Genomic DNA, 25,196 nt, shown 5'->3' with positions numbered 1-25,196 from the left:
GTATATTTTTTGGTCTAAAACACGTTAATTACTTAAATTTGTTGTTTCATTTTGTGTGGAAATCCATTTGTGGTCTTATGTTTTGTATATAAATATTTATTTATTGTTTAGAATGATAGATCTTTCAATTCTGAATCCGACAGCCATTAAATTGTTAACCTGTGCAACACCTTATGTATAATGGTTGTTATTAATCAGCTCTGAGAGTTGCAGTTCGGAGACTTTTAGAATTTACTTTTCGTTACTTTAATTTAGTTTACTTTAATTGCATTTTAGAATTTACTTTTGTGTGGTCAGCAGGAATCGTCAGCAGTATCCGAGGAGCTATTTACAGCTATTAATTTACTGTGTATATTTACTGTGTATTATAAGCTTCAATAAACTGAAAATTTCTTCCTCTTCATTTGGCATGATTATTTAAAAGAGACACACACACGAACCCACACCTCGCTCCAACTACAGGAAATTTGATTTAGAAATTACTTAATTCACCTTCAGATAAGGAGAAGGGATTACACTGAGGGAAAGAAGATTTTCGTAAATCGTAAATCGCTCACGATCATCCACTTACGAAGAAATACTGCTTTGAACTACTGGAGTTCAGCAGAACTACTAGTATCCAGGCGAACTTCGTTTTCATTTTATTGACCCACTCAAGGGATGATTCAAGTTGAAAGGCTGAGTCAACCTTGTCCAGCCTGGAGATCGAACTCCGGACCTGTGGTGCTGCTGCGCGACGCGCTAGCCACTGTGCTACCTGGCCTTGTTCAGCAGCTTACCTTTTGCCAATTGTTAGGCTACAAAAGACATTTAAACTATTTAATTCCCTTTTCAAACATTATCACTCATACTATGTACTAACTCTAGGAGTGGTACAGAACTGACACAACTCTATGAGTGGTATGACTTTATACATGAGCTATCACTTGTAGAAAATCTCACGAAAGTACACAGAAGACAGTACATGGAAAGAGCGGGATGCCTCATGGTCTTTTAAGGTAAACTAGCTCGTTTCATGTTACATATGGGAAAAACCATGCAGCCAGCCCGTGCAACTCGAACCCCAGACCGAACTACCGGTGTTTAACCAGTCGCTGGTGGGCTTCGGAAATCATAAGGCTCGCATTTGAAACTTTTGAAAGTCATATCAGGGTAAAATAACTCGAATGTGAAATCATTCAATGTTAAATAGTTTAAATAACATGAATTAAATTAATGAAATTTAGTTTTCTAATAAAAAAGCTCTTTTAAAATGATATCCAAAGTCACTCATCCTCACGTCTTGACTTTTGAAAATTTTCAAAATCATTTCAAGGTTAAATAAAGCGAATACAAGGTCATTCAAGGTTAAATAACTCAACTGACACCCTTAATGAAATTGAAGCTTAGCGATTTTTAGCAGAAAATCATTTTGAAGGTTGAATAACGGATTTTCAAGGTCATTTACCATCAGATTCTATGTTGAAGAACTTTTGAAAGTCATTTGAAGGTCGAATCGGTCAACGTGAAGGTCATTCAAGGTTCAGTAGCTCAAACTAAAGTCAGGTGAACGAAATTCACCCTCAAGAATAGCATTTCAAGGTCGAATAACGGATTTTCAAGGTCACTGAGCACGTTTCGGTACTTTTAAAACTTTTGAAAGTCATTTGAAGGTTAAATAAATCGAACATAAGGCCATTCAAGGTCATATAGGTGAAATAACACACATAGTGGAATTTAATCTTGGTGGTTTCTAGCAAAAAATTTCCTTTTGAAGTTATTGGAAGTCATTTGAAGGTCAAATCGGTCAAATTGAAGGTCATCCAAGGTTAAATTCAAAGTCAAACGAAATGTACGCTTAATTGTTTTTAACAGGATCACTCGTAAAAGTTGATTTTTAGGTATTTTATCACTTTTCCTACGTTGCAAACATGAATTTTTAACTTTTTCATTGTTGCACAGAACCGTGGGTAGGTGCTCCCAAAAGCAAAAATTGAAACTCGAAAGTATTTTTAATAGGATGTTTAATGCAGATTTGATCGTCTGAAATAATTAATTAAATATTGTTGCTGCCTGCATACGTGTTCCTAACAGATTGACTTCACACAGAAACAATGAAAGATTGGTAAAATTTATTTCACAAAAGAAATACTTTACAGATCTAGAGCTTTCCACAAAAATACTCATACAGCTCTTCTCAGTATGGCACAGTGCAATCAGTAGTTACCATCTCAAACTACTAATAACATAAACACAACACAATGGAAAACAAATCCAAAGAACGAAGCTCGCACGATCTCTGAACACTCCGTAGTCAGGATTATGCATTTTTCCCAGGGTGTATGAGTTCTTGGCAAATTGCTTTTTCAGCAAGTCCGAGGCCGTTGAGTTCTGCAGCCAGCAGAACTTGTTTGTACAACAAGTTTCACATGGAGAAATTCTGTAAGAAGAAAAATACAAATATTAAAAAGATATTGCAGCCATTCTGGCATCAAAACTGACAGTGGCATCAACAATAGAATAATGAATGCCTTCACATTTTGCTGAATCTTACAGAACGTTTTGGGTACCCCATCATAAAAGAATAACTTCCAATAACTCCACAGCTGAAAACACAGGAACGCATTTTATTGACTCGAATTTCGCCCTATGCCGCCCAGACGGTATAGTGGTTAGTGGAGCTGACTGCGGTACCAAAGGGCCCGGGTTCGAATCCAGGAGAAGGTACGGTTGTAATTATCCGTCCCTTCATAGGAGGCAAAGGTGGTACACCTATTAGGTGCCTCTATATTAAAATGACACTTATTTCTGGTCAAGCCGAAGCCGGCTGTGAGGTCAGCCATTGGGGGCGGGTCGTTGAATCAGGTTTCTTTTGAGAGCTTCAGCAATCTCAAAAGCTGTAGTGTCATCTTTTTCCATTAACAGGATGGCCTTGTTAAACAGTGCAATCTGTCCGTGGACAAACCACAAGTAGTAAACCCGTTAAAGCAGTAAACAAGTTTTTTATTGTTCATGGGCACATTTCTTGGTCTCAAGAAAACGCTTTCAAACCTTCAAAAATCTGTAAAATTCTTTTAAGAGCGGTCATCACTGATAGAAACCGAGTATTCCCGTGTTGAATGAGTTCACGTTACTGTATCTTGAGTTAAAAGACTTAATGACACTTAAAACTATTGCCTCACAATTAGTTTTTCCGAGTGATAATTTAGGTTAAAAAAACTAAGAAATTAGTTTTGATGGACAAGAATTCGAATTAAATCTTAGACTATGGTTTGCTGCGTGGTAAGCAACGGTCGCCTGTTTCTCTGCTAAGTTTTTATCATTGCAACTTGTAGTCTAAAAAAAAAAAAAAAAAAAAAAAAAAAAACTGGTCAGGTTTTGATGAGCCAGCAGCGCATGCCTAACTCTTTTTGTGTTTACTCGACTGCAAATGGTCTTTTATATCGGCTCGATCACCGTGGGCAACCGAAAACTCAGAATTGCAATGTGAACATATAGCTCTGTGATCTTCATCTTGATTACCAGTGCCCGTGCAATACCTTCTTCAAAAAAGGGAATTAATTCATTCTGTAAATCCTCAGGGAATTTACACGACCGTTTTGGCATTTTAATAGAGAACATATAAACTTTAACTTAAAACATAAATAAAACAGCGCTAGTTCACTAGCACAACAGGCACCGCTGACAGGAACTGACAACTGACTGAATTACCTCTATCAAGAATCTCTATCAAGAATTTGAATTGGGAATCCCCTTATTCTTTGCCTCTATCGCAAGCGGCTAGTGGTGAGTCCAAAGGGCGAGTCCAATGTTATTGCACACGAAGCGGTGTAGCGTGGAGGGAAATCTCTTCTGGCGCTTTAGCTACGATGTGCCCAATATTGAACTCGCCCAATGTTGCCTTAGTGACCAATATTGGACTCGCCCAACGTTGCCTTAGTGACCAATATTGGACTCACCCAAAGTTGCCTTAGTGACCAATATTGGACTTGCCCAACGTTGCCTTAGTGACCAATATTGGACTCGCCCAACGTTGCCTTAGTGACCAATATTGGACTCGCCCAACGTTGCCTTAGTGACCAATATTGGACTCGCTCAGTATTGGATTACTCGCCGAATGTTGCCATAGTGACCAATATTGGACTCGCCCGGACAGCTTCTCGCATCGCGCATAATAACGAGACAATTACTCTTCTGTAGTCTTCACTATAGGAAGTGATATTTATTAGCAGACCATTAATCTTCTATGGTTTTTCACTTTTCATACAGTACAGAAATAAGTGGCAAAGTAATTATCCTAAATAATCCTTCATAATTAATTATTTTTAGACTTTCTTGGTCATCTCTAAAATGAAATTTAATTTTTACCGGGACGTGAAGTAAACCGATCGGGCACCGGGATTTTGTCTGAAAACCAGAACTGACCGTGTCAAGCCGGGGCGTCTGGCAAGTATAGCTATTAGGTCTTATTAAAAGTACATGATGCCACCCAGCTGGTATAGTGGTTAGCGTCGCTGACTGCCGTGACGAAGGGCCCGGGTTCAAATCCCGGAGAAAGCATGGATGTTTGTAAATATATAGTGTCGGTACGGCATGTCGAGTGGTTTGGTGGAAGGGGAGAGGGATAGGAGGCCCTCGGATCCGTCCTCCCCCGGGGTGCTCTTCATCAAAATTTCACCTGTAGGATGCTCAAGGCTGTTGCCAACAACAAGCGTATCTTGCGCTCCTTGCCACGAGGAATTTCATGGTCTGTGAAATTCCTGAGCTGTTGTTATTATCAGATAAGTGAGCATAAGTAACAAAATCAACAACAACAAAAGTGGATGATAAGGAAGTACACGTTGCGGTGTACACCACGTGCGCCACGTATACATTATACACGGTGACGGTTTAAAGAAATTTTCCGGTATTACGTTGCATTTAATGAAGGGAATTTTATTGCTTTAATTTGTTTTTGTGTCGTAAGTGATTTATGCCATTAGTAAAATATGTGCTATGTGAACCAAGGAGGAAATACCTCAATGAAAACTGAATAGTTGAGCTTAAGGAGGCCATCTTCAAGGTGGGGTTGCTTACTTGTACGAGTTTTCTTGTGATTTTTATCATACTTGATGATTTTTCAACTCAGTTTTATTTAAACATACACGAAACTAAATCATTTGAATAATTTTATGAAGTACAAAGTCGGGAAAACTTTCTGAACAAGAATCTACCGGATTTTTAATTCCTGGGAGAAATTTTACATTTCTTTTAAGTTCTAGAACCAAATTCAATAGTCGTCATTAACAGCGATCGAGCGGTAAAGTCGCTGAACACTGGTCATTCCGACCTAGGTTCGAATCCAGGTGAATTTGCTTGCATTTCTCACGCTTTCGTTATATTCGCGTTCCTCACGCTGTTTTCTTTAGTTAAATTCACGTTCCTCTATTTCTTTTCGTTCCGCAATAATGCGAAAAAATTATATCTTTAGTGAACTCTTCGTTATATCCCTTACTCGTTAAAATGGCATCTTTAATATTAACTATTGTCATTTGTTCCGTAACATTCACACCAAGTTCGTTTGCTAGAACACACATATCTTGTTTACGCCCTTTAGGAAAAAAAAAAAAAAAAAAAAAGACATGATGACGCCTTTCACTTAAAAAAATTCTTCGATGAAAAAAAAAAGAAACACTTTATTATGGCACTAACTAGAAGGTTGTAATGAGGTCACCTTACCCAGAAACGATTTGTAGTAATTTCACTATAGAATGGCACTATACTAAAGTTAGTTGTATCGAAAGAAACACAGTGTCAAAATAATATATAAAAAACACTCACTTCCTTAAGAGAAAATGTTTTACAGGGCTTAGAAATGGCACAGTTTAAATAACATCAATAAAATCCTTCTCTGTTAACTATTTCTATTCTCAAAAGACCAAGGAAAAAAAAAATAAATAAATAAATAAAAATAAATAAATAAAAATTAAAAAAAAATAAATACAAAACATTCATGGATAGCGATACACTTATGAATAAACTAAAAGAATTACCCACATCTGCATGGGCGTTTTCGTAGTTTTCTTCATTTGTAACGTGTATATACTATGAGGCAGTTTCCCTTACAAACTGTTCACGAAGGCATCCCTCCCAGTTAGGCAGATAGCCCTAGTGCTCTTAGCCATAATAAACTAAGCCAAAATGCAGATATCCATCAATTTAAAACGTTCTAGAATCTAATCCTTTTCAGAAATTATTTGAAGAACTAACTTACTTACTTACTTTAGCATATTAAAAAATTGCTTAGTAATTTAATTTATAATCAAAGTTCAAAAAACAATTAAAAATGTGTTTGCTTAATAGATATATCTAAGACGTAATAGAACGCTAGTAAGAAAACTATTGATAGTAAGAACGCTTCCTAGTGGAAAATAATGCTTTGTTATTATTTACGTGCTCCGCACTAAGGCACTATACGAAAGGGAGCGATGCCTTGATGGAGGACTTTCTAAGGGAAATTGGCTCGTATTCACGCGTTACACATGGTCGCTGATGGGCCTGTCAATAATGCTTAATACGGTCAATAACTTTCGTGATATTTAAAAACTCGATTCAGTCGAAAACCATAAATTAAAAACTTTGCTCTAAATTATAAAATGTTGCTTTGTTAAATATAATTAGCCTATTTCAAAAATATAAACATTCAAAAGTGCGCATTAATAAAATATAGAAGAATGTAACACAAATAAATAAAGAGGAAAAATGAAAGTTAAAAAAAAATTGTTTCACATTTTCTTTTAATTTGTAGTAAAAGTATTTGATACTCTTCTGTTGTCGCAACCGGATTCAGAAATGTCCGTATGTATGCATGTATAACGTACACATACTCATACATAGGTACATATATATATATATATGCATATACGAACACATACATCCATACATACATGCATGTACTCATACATTTCTAAATCTGGTGCTGATAACCGAAGAGTACGAAATATTTATATTAGCATTTCTCTGAATTTTCGTAACATAGAATCATGACACTTTGAAAGAAAATGAAGATCGGAACAAAAATACGTACAGAAAAAGATATTTTCATGAATCTTCAGGGGTTTAAATGATTGCCGAGTTTCCAACAGCGGGCTGCATCCGAAGTAAAATATTATAATTCCTACGCCAGAAAAAAGAAAATATAAAAATATTTCAATATGAACGAAAGCAGTTTTATACACACCTGGAAAAGAAATTTTCAATATGAATGAGATAAGTTCTATACGCTGCCGAAACTGGTTAGCGTGGCTGACTGCGGTGACGAAGGGCCCCGGTTCGAATCCCGAAGAAGGCATGGATGTTTGAAAATGTATAGTGCGGTATGGTGGAACTCCAAATATGCGGCGAGCCAAAAACTATCGTGTGCACACGAGCTCGTGGAGCTTCCTAGTGTGGTTTGGTGGAAGTGGACATAGGTAGGAGACCCTCCATTCCCCCGGGGGGTGCTCGCCATCAAAATTGTGGGTGGAACTCAGCTCAATCGCACTCTCACCTGTGAGGTACTCAAGGCCAACGACAGGAATGCAGTGTGGAATGTCAATAATACTTTGTTATTGCAGTGTACGTATCTTACGCTCACGCCACGAGGAATTTCTTGGGCTTGGGTTAGTGTTACTAACAGACAAGTGAGCATAAGGTAACAACAACAAGTTTTATATTCTCAAACTATCTTCGGCTTCATCTTGACTTGTTTCAGTTTTCACCACCGGCCCAGCGGTAAAGTCATTCGCTGGTAGTTAGGTCCAAGGTTCGACTCCCGCGTACGGCCAGGTCGCATTGGGCGTTTCCGTGGTTTCTCTCATGTGTTACATATTTACCAGCCAGTTTCCCTTAAAATGTTTTCTACGAAAGCATCTGTCAAGCCTCGCGCTCGTTCAAACACAAGGTGGGTTCTTCTGTGTAAACTTACCATAGTGGGAAAATAACACTTGTCCGCTTTGACATTTTCTTCACTAATTTATTACACAGACTGCACTATTGATACACCATACAACGAATACACTGCAAAATAAACTATATACAATATATATATACAAGGCGCGCAAAAGAAATTAAAACATATTTCTTTTCTCTACGTTCTCACACGGCATGCTCGCCGGTCCAACTCCCAGTACCCTCTCTGTCCAGTCTTTCTTTCCCCACCAGCCTGGCTCGACCGGTTTTTCCGGGGTAAGTCACTTCCGTTCTTCGTCTTTCATCAGGGGAAGGAACTTCACAGCATCCCTCCCCTTAGGCATGTAGCCCTAGGGGTTTTGCCGTAATCACATATACAAAAGGTTTATCCTTACAATAGGAGATTTTAGTGTTTTTTATACATACATATGCATATTTTTATAATTTATAATTGTATTTAGCTTTCTATGCCCCTTGCCAATTTTAGAACTTGAAAGCTTCTTAAAGCTAACTCTTTTTCCTCGGAACATTATCTTTTGGATTTTCGTTAAATATTTAATGTTTTATTTTCGTGAAATATTTAATGTTTTATTCTAATATTTTTTAAATACTTGGTTGATGTTACCTATTTCTATTACTGTTGCTTGAAAACTTATATTTACATGTTACATTTTTATATTTTAAATTTTCTTACAACAACTATCGTTTCAATGTTAAAGACACTCCAGTGTTATATTGTTTTATTGCGCGATTTATCAAGTAACGGAGAAATAAACGTGACACGTGATTCCATAGATAATTTTTCTCCACCTCTAATTAGAGAAGATAGATGCAATTTTTTTTTTTGGTCCCAACGGCGGACTGTAGTCGTTAAGAGGCATTGACCACTACTATTAAGACCAGAAGCGGCGGTCTCTTTATTATGGAGATACCTAACATGTGGGCCATCGTTGCCTCCTACACATGACATCCATATCTTCTCCGGGATTCGAGCCCATGTCCTTCTGCACAGGAGTCAGAGGCATTAACCACTTTCCCGTCTGGGCGGAAGGCAATTTTAAAATTCCATCTTGTACTAGCTTCGACGCATCACACCAAGCAGCGAAAAATAGCATCTTGCAGGAGTGCGAAATTTAGCGTTTTTTAAAAAGCGTTAAATTAGCCTTAATTTAGCGTTAAATTTTCTATTAAAGTTTTTAATTACTATCTCGGCTTATTAAAAGTAGAAAGATGAGAATAGTGAAAATGGCTTTCCAAGAATTTTTGGAAACCGGGAGGGGAACGGCCTCTGTCGAAACTCAAATTCCCGCCGATTCGGAGGGAATGATGTTACAAGCGAACCAACAAACAAACAGACAGACTCGCACAGATAAGTAACAACAATAACAGATTCTACATATACAGTAGAGATGCTACGTATAATTAAAGAAAGAAGAAAGAGTTTGTGTGTCTTTCGTTCGTGCTGCGCGTAAGCTAATACACCCAGTGCTACGAAATTTGGTATATAGGTGCATCTAAATAAGGGCCAGTGCACCTCGAAGCGATTTTTTCAAAATTCGAATCATATTTTTTTTTATTTTATCTTTTCGATTTTATAGCATCATTTTGAATAGTTTCATTCTTTTAGAAATGTGGTCTTGGCAACAGTTTTTTTATTCAATTGTATACTGGAGTATTCAATTGTATACTGTTGAAAATCAGTACTGCCACTTGGAACAATGAGGGCGATCATTCTGTGCAGTTTTTAAATTGAATGTTTCTCTTGGATACTGGACGTTTGTCTAGAGAAAGCGACGGGAAGTTGGTTAATTTATTTATTAGGATAACTAATATTTGTATTAAAGGATATTGCTTATTTCATTGTAATTTTGTTATATGTAATACATTTTTAAATTTTTTTTTTTTTTTTTTTTTTTTTTTTTTTTTGTTCTGCGGAGTAAAATTCTGCGCAGGTTTTTAATTTAACGTATGGTATTCCCTTCAGACATTTTCCCGGTACATTTAAAAGCCAGACGAAGGCTATGCTCACTTTAAAATTATTTATTAAACTACAAAGATCATGAGTTCTTTTGAAAGAAGGAAGAAAAAAATAATATTTAACCGAAAGTTTAAGAAAGTTAGAAAAGGAGATGGATATATAATATATAAATATTAATTCTTTTAATTTGCCTAAGACCGGCAAATTAAAATTCTATCCGTGGGCAGTATAGAACTTTCCAGCGGGCCGTAGTTTGCCCATCCCTGCTTTAGACATACATCAGTATTTGAATAAGAGAGGCACTTCAGTGAAGGTTTGGTGTGATTTATTTAAGCACTCGAGAGGGCTATCTCCCTAAGGGGAGGAATGGCTTCGTGGTGGAATCTGTAAAGGACAGGACAGGAACAAGTACAGGGAGCACCACGCCATCGCACTTGACAAAAATCGTATAGCCCCCATGCACTACCTCTCTAGTGTACCGCCCCTTCCATAGGCGATTTGATTATGGTATACACAGGGCATAGTACTAACAACAAATAAGACATAGCACATCTTACTGTTACAACATACTTCGACACATAGGACATAGCATTAACATATTGTTACAGATTATTTACAATGCAAGAAGTTATGTTCATTATAGAGCTTGTTGGTTTTGGCACCGCCTCTTCCACAGGTGACCTGATTACAGTAAACATAGGACATATCACTAACAACGTATAGGACATAGCGAAACATACTATTACAACATATTTCAACACATAGGACATAGCATTATCATACTATTACGGATTATTTAGAACGCATAAAGTTATGTTCATAAGACACAGCATTATCATACTATTACAGATTATTTACAATGTAAGAGGTTATGTTCATTATAGATCTTGTTGGTTTTGACATAGCATATGCTTTATGATACCTAGGGTGATATATTTGAATTATGTATTGAATGTTGTACTGAGGTAATTAGGTAGGTAATGTTCCATTTAATCCAAGTTCAATGTTCAGAGTTTAGCGGTCCATGGGTGCTCTACTTTTAACATGTACTTTGATGAATTGTTGCATTTGATGCACTGGTCAGCTGCTTCACATGTGAGATTGGTACGTTCTACCTGGTGTAGATTCTGTTACCTGTTTTGTCTCGTTGTTGTTGCTACTTATGCTCACTTTTCTGACAGTAACATCAACCCAAGCCCAAGAAAATTCTCGTGGCAAGGAGCGGTCATGATACGAGCAAGAGCCTTGAGCAAGTGCAATTTAGCTCATTTCCGCCCCCAATTTAGATGAAGAGCACCGAAGATTGCCCACCCCTCTTCCCTTCCACCAAACCACATAAGAGGCCTTTCGGCTCAACGCGTATATAGAAAGCCGCTATACCGAACCGACACTATACATTTACCAACATCCGTGTCTTCTGCGGGATTCGAACCCGTGCCCTTCGACACGGCAGTCAACGACGCTAACCACTATACCGCATAGGCAGCAAATGTCTCGTATACACTTTAATCAGGAGGAAAACCATGAAAACACCCATGCATCCAGTCCGTTCACCGAACTACCAATGTCCAGAGACTTTACCGCTCTGCCACCGTTGGCTAGTCTGGTCAAAGAAGTTAGGCTGTCTGCGATATACTGGCATATGACCTCGAAGCCATTCATTTTTAAATAGGGGCTATCCGGTTACGAATGGTAAAAGCAGACGACGCTTCTGGACAGTACGTTTTTGCTAAGCGATTCTTTTGACTCGCCGGACCACCTTTTTGCCACCTATACAAACAGATATGATCATATTTAACCAGAAACAGGACAACAATGCTAAAGTTACGTTGCCATCGAAACATGACCTCTCCCTGTATTTGAAGAATGGAATCGTCTGAAAACACGTGACTCTAACGCCTTCTCGGGACAAACTTACTTTTGGTTTTACGTCAGATCTTCTATGCAGCATTTATTTGGAGAAATTCGTCTAATTTTATCCGATAAAGTGAAGAACGCAACTCTGCGATACTTTGTTGGATCATAATGCAAAGATTATTGATAAAATTTAACACTAAGTACAACATATGTGTATCGAATTTTGTAAACATGCCGGTAGTATACTGTATTGTCGTTGCGATTATGTATGTATGGTAAATTTCAAGCAAACTGAGTTCATAAGTTAGTTTCAAGATTGAATCAGAAATAAACAATTAAATAAATAAGTACCTAGAGTCCTCAAATTATGAATAACGTAGTCCTCCAACCGAACAAGTAACACTGGGAAGCCCGAATTTTGAATTTCTAATTTGCTTTATTATCTATTTCAAATTTCGTAAAACTTTAACGAATTTATTATTAACAAACTCAACTAACAGAAAGAACAGAAAGAAAATCTGAAAGATTTCAGATTTTATATTACACCCAAAGGTGCGTTTTATAACATTTTGTGTGTTACTTATTAACGTTTTGTGTGTTACCTTTATTGTTCCAACGCAAAATCGCAAAATGAAAATGTATGGTTGTATGCTTTATACCTTTATTGTGTATTATATCTTGTTCTTCGCACTTAAACCATAAAATTTAGTTCAATAGTAATATCACAAAATAATTTAAAAGAGCATATCTATAGAATTTCCGATACCCAGTCTCGCGTACTGGAGATAAAAATGCTTTTTTTTTTAGTACAATGTTTCCAGTGCTCGCTTTGAAATCGTTGAGTTTGTTCATTAAAAATTCTTTAATGTTTGACAAAATAATAGCCAAATAGTCTGGCAAGCTGGTGATAGAAGTGATTTTCTTTTAGCCCAAAGGGCATTAGCCCCGAAGGGCTATTAATTTTAAAACGGGATTTTGCGTCGATTAACTTTTTAAACTTTTGCCACCAAATATTATCGCTCTGTATTACATTTAAAGAAACAAAATAATGAAGAATCTGCATGAATGTATCAATATTTCTCGCATTGTAAAAAAAAAAAAAAAAAAAAAAAAAAAAAAAAAAATCTGAAATGTTTCAGATTTTAAATTACGTCCAAAGGGGCGTTTTTTTTACGTTTTGAGTGTTACCTTTATTTATTAAATATCATGTTCTTTGCACTTAAACCATAAATTTCAGTTCAAGAGCAATATCGCAAAATAATGTTAAATTAAGCATATCTTTAGAATTTCCGATATACACAGTCTCGCGAGCTGGAGATAAAAGTATTTATTTTCTATATAACGTTGTCATTTCTCGCTTTTAAAGCATTGAGTTTGTAAATCAAAAATTCGTTAAAGTTATTCGTTAATATAATAAAATTCGTTAATATAAAATCTATAATAAAACAAATTCCAAATTTGGGATTTCAGATGCCCATATTCGCAGTAGGATTTCGTCATTCAAAATTCGATGGCTCTATGTACCATTGTTTTATCACAATGCGAGAAATAGACAATCATTTATGCAGATTTTTCATTATTTAATTTCTTCAAATATAATGCAGGACTCTAACATTTTGTGGCAAGTTTGAAAATTGAACCGACAGTTTGAAAAGTGAACCGACGTTTATGAGTCCGACGCAAAATCGCAAAACGAAAACAATAGTCCTTCAGGGACAAAGCCCCTTTGGACTAAAAAAAAAATAGTACCTAGAGCCCTCAAATTATTAATTTATTATCTATTTCAAATTTAGTAAAACTTTAACGAATTTTTGATTAACAGACTCGACGATTTCAAAGCCAGCAATAGCAACACTGTACGGGAAAAAAAAAAAAAAATAAATAAAAAAATAAAAAAATAAAAAAAAAAAAAAATTTTATCTCCAGCGCGCGAAGACTGTGTATCGGAAATCTGTTTTATTGTTTTTAAATGTTTCTGATATTGCTGTTGAATTGAATTTCACGTGTTTTAAATGCAAGGAACATGATACTTAAACAATAAAGGTAACATGCAAAACGTTAAAAAACGCCCTTTTGGGAGTATATAAAATCTGAAAGCTTTCTGCTTTTTAGCCCAAAGGAGCTCTGTCCCTGAAGGACTATCGTTTTAATTTTGCGATTTTGTGTTGGTTCACTATAAATGCCCGTTTCACTATTCAAGCTGTTGCCACCAAATATGAGAGTCCTGCATTATATTTGAAGAAATTAAATAATGAAAAATCTGCTACAATGTATGTATATTTCTCGCATTGTGATAAAACAACGGTACGTAGAGCCATCGAATTTTGAAATACGTAATCCTACTGCGAATATGGGCATGAATATGGGCCCAATTTTGAAATTTGGAATTTGTTTTATGATCGATTTCACGTTTTGTAAAACTTGGACGAATTTTTGAAGGATTTCAAAGCGAGCCATGGCAATGTTGTACAGAAAAAGACATTTTTATCTCTAGCGCGTGAGACTGTGTATCGGAAATTCTAAAGACATGCTCAATTTAAAATTATTTTGCGATATTGCTCTTGAACTGAATTTTAGGGTTTAAGTGCGAAGAACGTGATATTTAATAAGTAAAGGTAATACATTAAATGTTAAAAAACGCCCCTTAAGATGTAATTTAAAATCTGAAACCTTTCGGATTTTCTTTTCTTTTCCTTTCTTCTATGTTAATTACATGAACTTTAAATCATTAATGCTTTTTTTCGTACAGTGTTTGCCACTGCTCGCTTTTAAATCATTGAGTTTGTTAATTAAAAATTCTTTAATGTTTGGCAAAATAATTGACAAAATAAACTTTCTCGCGCTCTGGAGATACAATATTTTTTTTTTCCTTAGTCTAAAGGGCGTCAGCCCAGAACGGCTATTAATTTCAAAACGGTATTTTGCGTCGAGTTACTTTTCAAACTGTTGCTACCAAATATTATCGCCAAGCATTATTTTTAAAGAAACAAAATAATGAAGAATCTGCAGGAATGAATGTTTCTCGCATTGTGAAGAAAAAGAGTACTGGTCGTGTTTTCCCCATGTGTCAAAGAGTCGTGGTTTTCCCCATGTGTAACGTGTATACGAGCCAGTTTCCCTTAGAAAGTCCTCCACGAAGGCATCCTTCCCCTTAGGCAGATAGCCCTAGTGTGCTTTGCCATAATTAAATACATCAACATCCATCTCTCTTTTCGGACCTTCTACGGACCCCTGCCTTCTACGGAGGTAGAAAGAAGAGACTAATTAAAGGAAGGTTTTAGAGGGTAGAATGAGAGCTATTCTGCCTGTTTGAAAGCCACGTTGCTAATTTAATTCTTTTGCGAAGAGTATTCTGCAGCGTTGAGTTATTCTCTTGTGACGCCGACCTCAGGTCAGAGCCAGACAGCGGGGTATTCCAATTGTACAGCTATTAGACTAACTTACTTTCTTACTTTTAGTTAATCCAGCCTTTATAGTCATTGCAATAGATTATGTTAGTGTATCAAGGACAGTACTGATTTAGCACCTAGACAGTACGACCACAGTTATGCACACCAAAAATGGCATAACTGGAACTGATGAACTCTACTGTATATATGAACTCAATCCATGAACTTTTAATGAACTGTCAATGAACTGTGAACCAACCATCTATGCTACTACGAACTGCTACGTCGTTCCAAAAACATCACATTAATATCACAATAACTTAACCAAGATATGTTGATATGTTTAATGTTTTCCCATTCAGTTCTATTTGTTTATTTGTGTTTATTTGTGTTTATTTGTGTACATACACTTATATTTACATTTCACCATCAACTGTAATGTGCTGTTACGAATTTGGTATTTAAAAAGCTAATGTTAGCTCAATTATAAATTAAATGATTTCATTTCCCGCGCAGTTCAGCGCGTGACGAATATTAAAAGAAGAAAGCTAAGCCGTAAAATTAAAAATACAAGAGCACGTGCGTTTAACATTAAATAAATAAATATGTCTTTTTGATTTCGAGAAAGTACCAGAAAATTCTCGCAAGCGATTTTAAAATCTTATAAAAGTAGGAAAACCTCTCAGTTCGAGTAGTTAGTTTCTTAGTTTGTTGTTGTTTAGAAAACTGCTCTTGTTGACTGTAGCGGACTTGTGCATTCATTTCGTAACGAACCCGTACACACGCAACAGTAGGGTATTGTATTGTAATGTCATTGTCATCAGCAACTCTAACTCCCGGCCATGCTCTGTACCACAAGTTCTCTATGCCCTAATAATAACATTTCAATTAACACCGATGTGGGGCGTAAGTACGCGCTGTGGAGGTATTCTTCTCCACAGGTGTTCTTTCTGTGGTGTTCTTCCTGTGGAGGGTTAGTGGAAAGGAGAGACACCAGTACCTGCCTATAGCGATGTGTTGGTGCTTCCCACACTTAGTCCTGTCCTGTCCTATCTTTAATTTAGGCCATAGATGTCTTCTGTTATGGCCTAAATTAAAGGTGCCTTCTGTTAAACTTTATTTTAATTAATAAAGAGGGTCCTTTACATTCTTTCCCAGTCCTGTGCTTGTTGTAGTTACATTACGTCGCGATAATTCGATACTAGTCTTACAGAGTTTTGGTCTAGTTTGTACTGTTTAAGAACATCAAACTCTATAAATTACTACTTAAAATGTTGATTTAGGTGTCGAGCAAGAACTGAACTTTATTAACCCTTTGCGGCGCAGTGTGTCCGGTCTGGACACACCTAAAAATTTCCTTCTGTACGCATAGAAAAATTGAATGAAAAAGGATTTATAGGTTACTACAGGTTACTCTGAACCTTCTTTATTTATAGTAGATGGAAGCTCTGCACACACCAGTCCATATATTTTAGCCATGTTTAGTTTTTTAAAACCCTCATTTTTCGAAGAAATCTTCCAGAATTTTTTTAGGGTATGAAAGGAATGGTTTGAAAAGAAATTTCTATGCTATTTTTTTTCTATTTTTTAGTATCAAATCTATTGTTTATTTTTTTGGCTGTAGGCTAATCTCCTTATTCTATATTAGTTTTAAATTTTTACCTTGAAATCTTGCCTAAAATCAAACGGCGAACCCTAGGTGTGCCCAGAATGGGCTCATCAATACTAACAACTGAAAGTCTGTATTCTTTGTTTCTCCGCATCTCATCGGTCAGTTCATTGACAACAATGCTCGTTTCAGCACTCTTTTCGAAGCTCTATTCAATCAGTGTGCCTACTTTGGGCACATCCACAGAATTAAATGATACATGCTATTTTCACAAAATTTTACCTGTGTACTCCTCTAGACCTAATTAGACTGGCTACCGTTTTTTTTAATCAAAAAATCAACGTTTTTTTTTAATCAAAAAGATTTCGTGCCGGAAAGAGTCAACTTTATTGAGACTCAACTTCATTAAAAATATCCTTTCTTAAGAAGTGTTCCTGATCAGAGGTTTTATTGTTTAGATATTTTCTGTTTATAAATTATTTGCTTTAAAAAGGAATTATTATTGTATTACTTTATTGATAACTAGCCGCTACGTAGCCAGCCTTCGTCTGGCTTTTAAATATACCAGAAAAATGCCTAAAGGGAACACAAAACATTAAATTTAAAAACTGCACGGAGTTTTACTCTGCAGAACAATTTTATCAAAAAACAATTTCAATAAAAATGTATTATATATAAAAATTTACAATAAAATAAGCAATATTCTTTAACATAAATGTTAATTCTCCTAATCAATAAATTAATCAACTTCCCGCTGCAAAATCTTAAGAATTCAAATGGTATAAAGGAAGTTATGTTTCCTAAAACAAATCATGCAAAATTTTTATATAATTAAAACATAATATAAAAAAAATTACAATGAAATAAGCAAAAAAATCTCATTTTTTCAAGAGGAAACAGTCAGCAGTCCAGTATCCTAAGCAACGAATGAAAAACTAATGTCAAAACGACATTTCTAAAAGAATAAAACTAGCATCAGAAAGCAATAACCAATCTAAATTGTGCTTTGTGGATGACATAATTCAAAATATACAAACGTTTTTGCCATTAGCTAATAAAGAGAGAGGTAGAGAGGAAAAAAAAGAAACTATTTCTGTTGTGCCTCGCGAGACGCATGCGCGTTAGAAAAAGAAGATTGCGATGTGCGTGTCCAAAAATCAAAAGAAAATAAGCAGCATTTTATGTCATATTTTCAACAGTCAGCAGTCCAGTATACAAAGCATGGAATGAAAAACTGTTGCCAAAACACATTTCTAAAATAATGAAATTATTCAAAATGATGATATTTCATCAAAAAAGATAAAATAAAAAAAATCTGACTCGAATTTTGAAAAAATCGCTTCGAGGTGCACTGGCTCTTGGCACCTATGTACCAAGTTTCGTAGCCCTGGATCTATTAGCTTATGCGCAGCACGAACAAAGGACACACACACACAGACAGACTCTTTCTTTTATTTTATGTAGAGATTGTATTTTTGATAAATATTACATTTGTTTGCAGTATCAAATCTACGAGATTAAGTTAGACAATGAACCCAAAGTGAAAGTTTAAAATAAAACCTATTTATTTAGATTAAATTTTTTTTATTTTTATTATTTTATTAGATTTTATTCTGACGATAAATTTGATAAATTTAATTTCAATACTTTAAAATATAAACAAAAACGACCTTCGCTACTTGGGGATATTTCAAAATATACGTTCATGTACTTGCAAAGTAGCGATGCTGAAAATAGTTGAAGAAGATTAAATTTGCAACTGCTGTAATGCCAGTGTTGGGATATGGACTGTAGTTCCAGTGCCAGCCCATTTTCAAGCGGTTCCTCTTGGGGTCAGTACTTCGGTGGGTGACCACCCACGTGACTGGCCCCGACGAATCAACATTCAACTTCGTTAGGACTCTGTGGATTATTTCTGTACATCTTAGATCATAGACACGATCATAGACACGGCTAATCACTTGTTTATATGGAAATGAGAACTTTGAATTTGTTTTTCACATGTTCGATTTATGTTTCGGTTATTTTTTAGGATAATTTGCAATTACTTAGCCGTTCTACAAGGGCTAGCGTTCTTTAACCCAGCCACCCTGGTGTTACACAGCTTCTCTTCGTGTTCGTGAACGGTTCAATCTAAATCAACTTGTATCTAAGCATTCGCGGGCCCACCAGCGGCCGAGTGGTAAAGTCGCTGAACACTGGTAGTTCGGTCCGAGGTTCGAATCCCGCGAAAGGGCTGGCTGCATGGGTGTTTTCGTGGTTTTCCCCATGTGTAACGTGTATGCGAGCCGGTTTCCCTTAGAAAGTCCTCTACGAAGGCATCCCTTCCCTTAGGCAGATAGCCCTCGAGGCTTTTCCGTAATTAAATAACCTAACAATAACCTAAATATTCGCAAGCAAAAGCGGAGCTGAATCGATAAAGTAAAATTCAGCTACAAAGGAAGCACAGTAGAGAGATGATTAGCTTATACTGATCCAAGTGATGATTAGCCGATACAAAAGCTCTCTTTCTATAAATTCAAGAACTCTGAGCTCATGTTATTTGCATTAATTAATTACTTTTGCTAAGTAATTGCAAATATTCTAATCCAAATATTTTCATAAGCGATACCCGCAATAATTAGGATAGCGCAAATACAAGAAACTAAGGTTATTTTCTCGTACGTTCCTTTGTAACACATGGGTATCGGATACCTTATGCCGCGACATTGCGAATTTCGCGACGTGTCCAGTTTAATAAAAGTATTAACCTAAAGACACTTCACATAAAAATACATCGATTGAGATTCTCAGAAGAGAAAACGTAACAAATGTGAAAGAGAAGAGTTTGTTGGTTGATGTGCTTAAGGCAAAGACTCGAGGGCTATCTGCCTAAGGGTAGGAATGCATTCGTGGAGGACGTTCTAAGGGAAACGGGATCGTTTACAAGTTACACATGAAAAAAAACCACAAAAATGCCCATGCAGCCACCCCTTTGCCTGAATTCGAATCTTGGACTGAACTACCGCTGTTCCGCGACTTTACTGCTAGGCCACTGGTGAGAACATTCCTAATGGATTGGAACATGAGATTATAGTAGAGATAAAATTGGATACACAAAATGGAACAGAAGAGAACATTCCTAATGGATTAGAACATGAGATTATAGTAGAGATAAAAATGGATACACAAAATGGAACAGAAGAGAACATTCCTAATGGATTGGAACATGAGATTATAGTAGAGATAAAATTGGATACACAAAATGGAACAGAAGAGAACATTCCTAATGGATTGGAACATGAGATTATAGTAGAGATAAAAATGGATACACAAAATGAAACAGAAGAGAACATTCCTAATGGATTGGAACATGAGATTATAGTAGAGATAAAATTGGATACACAAAATGGAACAGAAGAGAACATTCCTAATGGATTGGAACATGAGATTATAGTAGAGATAAAATTGGATACACAAAATGGAACAGAAGAGAACATTCCTAATGGATTGGAACATGAGATTATAGTAAAGATAAAAATGGATACACAAAATGGAACAGAAGAGAACATTCCTAATGGATTGGAACATGAGATTATAGTAGAGATAAAATTGGATACACAAAATGGAACAGAAGAGAACATTCCTAATGGATTGGAACATGAGATTATAGTAGAGATAAAATTGGATACACAAAATGGAACAGAAGAGAACATTCCTAATGGATTGGAACATGAGATTATAGTAGAGATAAAAATGAATACACAAAATGGAACAGAAGAGAACATTCCTAATGGATTGGAACATGAGATTATAGTAGAGATAAAATGGGATACACAAAATGGAACAGAAGAGAACATTTCTAATGGATTAGAACATGAGATTATAGTAGAGATAAAAATGGATACACAAAATGGAACAGAAGAGAACATTTCCTAATGGATTGAAACATGAGATTATAGTAAAGATAAAAATGGATACACAAAATGGAACAGAAGAGAACATTCCTAGTGGATTGGAACATGAGATTATAGTAGAGATAAAATTGGATACATGAAATGGAACAGAAAAGAACATTCCTAATGGATTGGAACATGAGATTATAGTAGAGATAAAAATGGATACACAAAATGGAACAGAAGAGAACATTCCTAATGGATTGGAACATGAGATTATAGTAGAAATAAAAATAGATACACAAAATGGAACAGAACAGAACATTCCTAATGGATTGGAACATGAGATTATAGTAGAGATAAAAATGGATACATAAAATGGAACAGAAGAGAACATTCCTAATGGATTGGAACATGAGATTATAGTAGTGGTAAAATTGGATACACAAAATGGAACAGAAGAGAACATTCCTAATGAATGGGAACATGAGATTACAGTAGAGATAAAAATGGGTACACAACATAGAACAGAAGAGAACATTCCTAATGAATTGGAACATGAGTTTATAGTAGAGACAAAAATGGATACACAAAATGCTCCCCAAAGAAATTTAAAAGAGACAGTAAAATAACTAGAACATAATGTATGTGTTACATAATTCCCACGGCATTCGGCTAGAAGGCGCTGTGTACGTTCCAACAGCCAGTGGCAGGGGAGATTCTAAAGGCAGAAATGTGTAGGGTGCAGAATGCAGAGATGTCTAATAATGCATCTTCAACTATCCGCCTAGACGGTGTAGTGGTTAGGGGAGTCTACTTGCAGTACCGAAGGTTTATAACTCGGGTTTAATTTCGGAGAAGACATAGATATTTGTAAATGTATAGCGTCTTTGCGTCTTGCGGGCACTCTAAATATGCGGCGAGCCGGAAATCCTCTCGAGAGGTTGATGGTAGGGGAAGAAGAGTGGGGACCCTTCGCGTGCTGTCCATCGAAACTAGGGGCGGAACTGAGCGAAGTCGTACTGCCACCTGTATGGGGCTGAAAGCTCTTGCCAATGACAGGCGCTCTCCCAGCCACGATGAAGGTCGTGAGCTTGTTCTTATGTTGCGGTCAGACAAGTGAAATATGTCGCAACATGCATCTTAAACTATTTAATTTTTGTTGCAATTTGTTGTAAATAAATTTTGTTATTATTTTCGGAAGGCTCTTCTATGCGCCATGAGCCATGTTAAACCATTAGATGCTGAAGAAACATCTACCTAGCAGTAAGAATATATGTGGTAGGATTTTCGATATGTTACGCTTCTCGCTTTACAAAATGCTCGTATTTTTTTTTATACGTCGCATTCCTGAGCTTTTTTTCTTACATTTCTAAACCATATAAATGCGTATAGCAGTATGAACATAGCTTGTGCATAACATATTGTTACGGATTTCATATTTAAATAGCTAACGTTAGTTGAATTATAAATTAAATTGTTTTATTCCCCGTGCAGTGCAGCGCGTGACGAATATTAAAGAAAGCTCGGAAAGTTAAAAATACAAGAGCGCGTGCACTTAACATTTAATAAATGAATATCTCTTTTTGATTTCGAGAAAGTTCCAGAAAATTCTCGCGCGGGATTTAAAATATTATAAATAGGAGGAAAACCTCTCAATTCGAGGATTAGTTAGTTTGTTGTTGTTTTAAGAGTTTATTTAGTAAACTGCTCTTGTAGCGAATTCGCGGATTAGTTTTTTCTAGCTGTTTTGAATTAAGTTCTCTTGAACGTTTGAGTAGTTAAAAGATAACTACTGTGAGATATTGTAATACTGCACGAATACGTCAGGAAATTTAAGCATAAAATTAAGCGAAAAATGTAAAAATTAATTCGGATTAGTATCAGAAATCTGTTTTAACATCTATTTTTGAAGAAATTCCATCTCTTTATCCAAACAATCTTTACTGTGTTAAGTTCTATTGGGATAAGGCTCCATGCCATACTGCACTATTTTTTGAAAAAAATGAGAAATGAAACGGAATTGAAAAACTCATCCCACCCGAGTTTCCTGATGCGTCTCCTACAGATTATTGCTCATCTGGACTTTTCAAACAAGCTTTTTGTAAGCGGCATCTGAAAACATTGGATGGACACGGGAAAATTGTGAAGGAGGAATGAAATAAAATCAACCTTTTCTTAAGGGGACTCATACACCTTAAAACCCATAAGATCTTTGAATATGTGACTGTTGCAAGAATTGGGACAACTTATTTATTTTAAGCGAAACTATTTCAAACTTTTTACAGCTGACTACATAATATAATACTTTCTGAAACAGGTATCAGAAAGTGTGTGTTGCCACAAATATTTTTATAATTTAATCCACTTTGTGACAAATTCCATATTTAATATATAGCTTTTATAACATTTGGAAACTACTGTGAACCACAAATTCTAATAATTTCATGTTAAATTTTTATTTCATTTGGATTTGAGTTTATAAAATGTAATTTCATTAAAAAAATCTGTAATGTTTTCGTGCATAAAATGTTTTAATATTAAGATATTCATCAGATTTTTGGTTCAGTTAGAAAATAGTGCCCATATAAAGAATTCCATCAAATTTCAAGTAGGTACCATTAGCCATTTTTAAAATATCATGCGCGCAAGCTGGAAACATGACGAAAAATTTTGTCACAAAGTGGATTAAATTAAAAAAATATTTGTGGCAACACAAACTTTCTGGTTACTAGTTTCCAAAGCAGCTATGTTATATAAACAGCTGTAAAATGTTGGAAGCAATTGCTTTAAAATAAATAAAATATCTCAATTCTTGCATAGGTCACATATTCGAAGATCATAAGGGGTTTTAAGGTATATGAGGCCCCTTAAAACATCAATATTTTGACAAAAGGACTTTTATCTCAAAAATCAGATTAAATATTACAGTATATTAAATATTAAATATTACATAAATTAAATATTACAGGATATTAATATTAAATATTACAGGATGTAATATGATAGTTCAACAAAAGGGCTATCGGACAGAACATAATAAAAAACTAAATTCTAAGGTTTGTTTACATATAAATCTTTGCAAAATCCTTACAAAAATGTGTGACCGACCTCTGTAAATAATCACCTCTGCCAAAACTTTGTATGCGTCAATACAATGTATCATCAATACAATGTATCGATAATTGTGCGTAATTGAAAAGGTTAATGATTATTATTATTATTATTATTTTTTTTTTGGTTTATTGAGATTACGGCAAAGCACACTAGGGCTATCTGCCTAAGAGGAGGGATGCCTTCGTGGAGGACTTTCTAAAGCAAACCGGCTCGTATACACGTTACACATAGGGAAAACCACGAAAACGCCCATGCAGCCAGCCCGTTCGCGGGATTCGAACCTCGGACCGAACTACCAGTGTTCAGCGACTTCACCGCTCGGCCGCTGATAGGCGAAATGGTTAATGAAGCAAATAAAGATTGGATCGCGCAGCCCAGACAGGAGGTTTAGCTTATGAATGTCTTATATCGTGAGATATTACTGCCGAATTTTCATTTTAAAAGTTTACATTTCAATTATTCATCATTCAAATTGAAGTTTCTTTTTTAAAAACTTTTCATGATTCAGTTTTAAATGCTTCTAAGTTAGCTTCATCCAACTACAATTCTGCTAACTTTAAAGGAGATAATATGCTCAATAATCCATTAGTAAATAAATTATATATATGTGATGTACCAGGTTTTGTCAGGAATAAATTGATTGTTGAAGAATCATAAATGTAGTCGTAGCTTAAATTATCAATAAGTTTAAAAAACAGGATCCATTTATTATTGGTCAGGAGAAATAGCAGTTACAAAATCAGATATCCGGAGTAAATAAAAAAGAACTACTAATAACATTTTGTATGAAGTTTACTGCATCGTGACATTTAAGAAAAAAGCCCCGATATTCTTTTGCGAGTTCTTTTATAGCCTCTGGAAAGGCGGAGCTTCCAAGAAATGATGTCAGCCTCGTCAGCCAATCCAGTTCGCTTTAAATATTTCCAGAACATTCTATAACTGTACGTGTAGAAAAGGCGGGAAAAACAATTTGACTACGAGGCTGTGGATTTAATTCCACGTACTTTCAAATAAGAGAACGTCGCCATTAAAAATGAAAAGAACGTACAGTTAGAATTTTAAGTGTATTCCTGACTATGGAATTTTATTATTACATATATATACGTGTGCATATCTATATCTATCTACAAAAAACATCCTTCATAAAGAAAATGTGCCACTAGAGCTCAAAATATAATTTACATGTTTGTTCTTTCCCTGAATTTTCAAATGGAAAAGAAACACGTCAACGTAAAATTTAGTATCAGGCAAAGAACATGAAAAACATTAGTTGTGCATAGAATTTTAGGCCAAACTATCGATTTTGAGACCGATTTTTAGACGCAGTCGCATTTTGTCAGCAAAAATATTTCTGCTTCTGACCAATATTTGAAAATGACTGGGTGTATCATATTCCCATGGGAAAACTTTTATAGCTTTTCTCTCGTTTTCATATGCTTAAATAACAGAAATAAAGGAAACAC

General features: G+C 35.5%; 1 long non-coding RNA gene across 1 annotated transcript in view; it reads right to left on the bottom strand.

Moving 5' to 3' along the window:
• Positions 1-2,187: 2,187 nt before the first annotated feature.
• The window catches only part of LOC118197615 (uncharacterized), a 33,744-nt gene continuing 10,735 nt past the window's right edge, over positions 2,188-25,196 (bottom strand). Inside the window, exons 3-4 of the long non-coding RNA XR_015043243.1 lie at positions 7,046-7,135; positions 2,188-2,419 (exon numbers count right to left, since the gene is read on the bottom strand). This is a non-coding gene — a long non-coding RNA (uncharacterized LOC118197615). The remainder of the gene's footprint in view (positions 2,420-7,045; positions 7,136-25,196) is intronic.

Source organism: Stegodyphus dumicola, chromosome 9 (assembly GCF_044657685.1).
Source record: "Stegodyphus dumicola isolate Sdum_Otavi_A_Nest chromosome 9, ASM4465768v1".
NCBI lineage: Eukaryota > Metazoa > Arthropoda > Arachnida > Araneae > Eresidae > Stegodyphus > Stegodyphus dumicola.
Note: the sequence above shows the minus strand (reverse complement) of the source record. Positions and strands in the feature narration are given on the sequence as shown.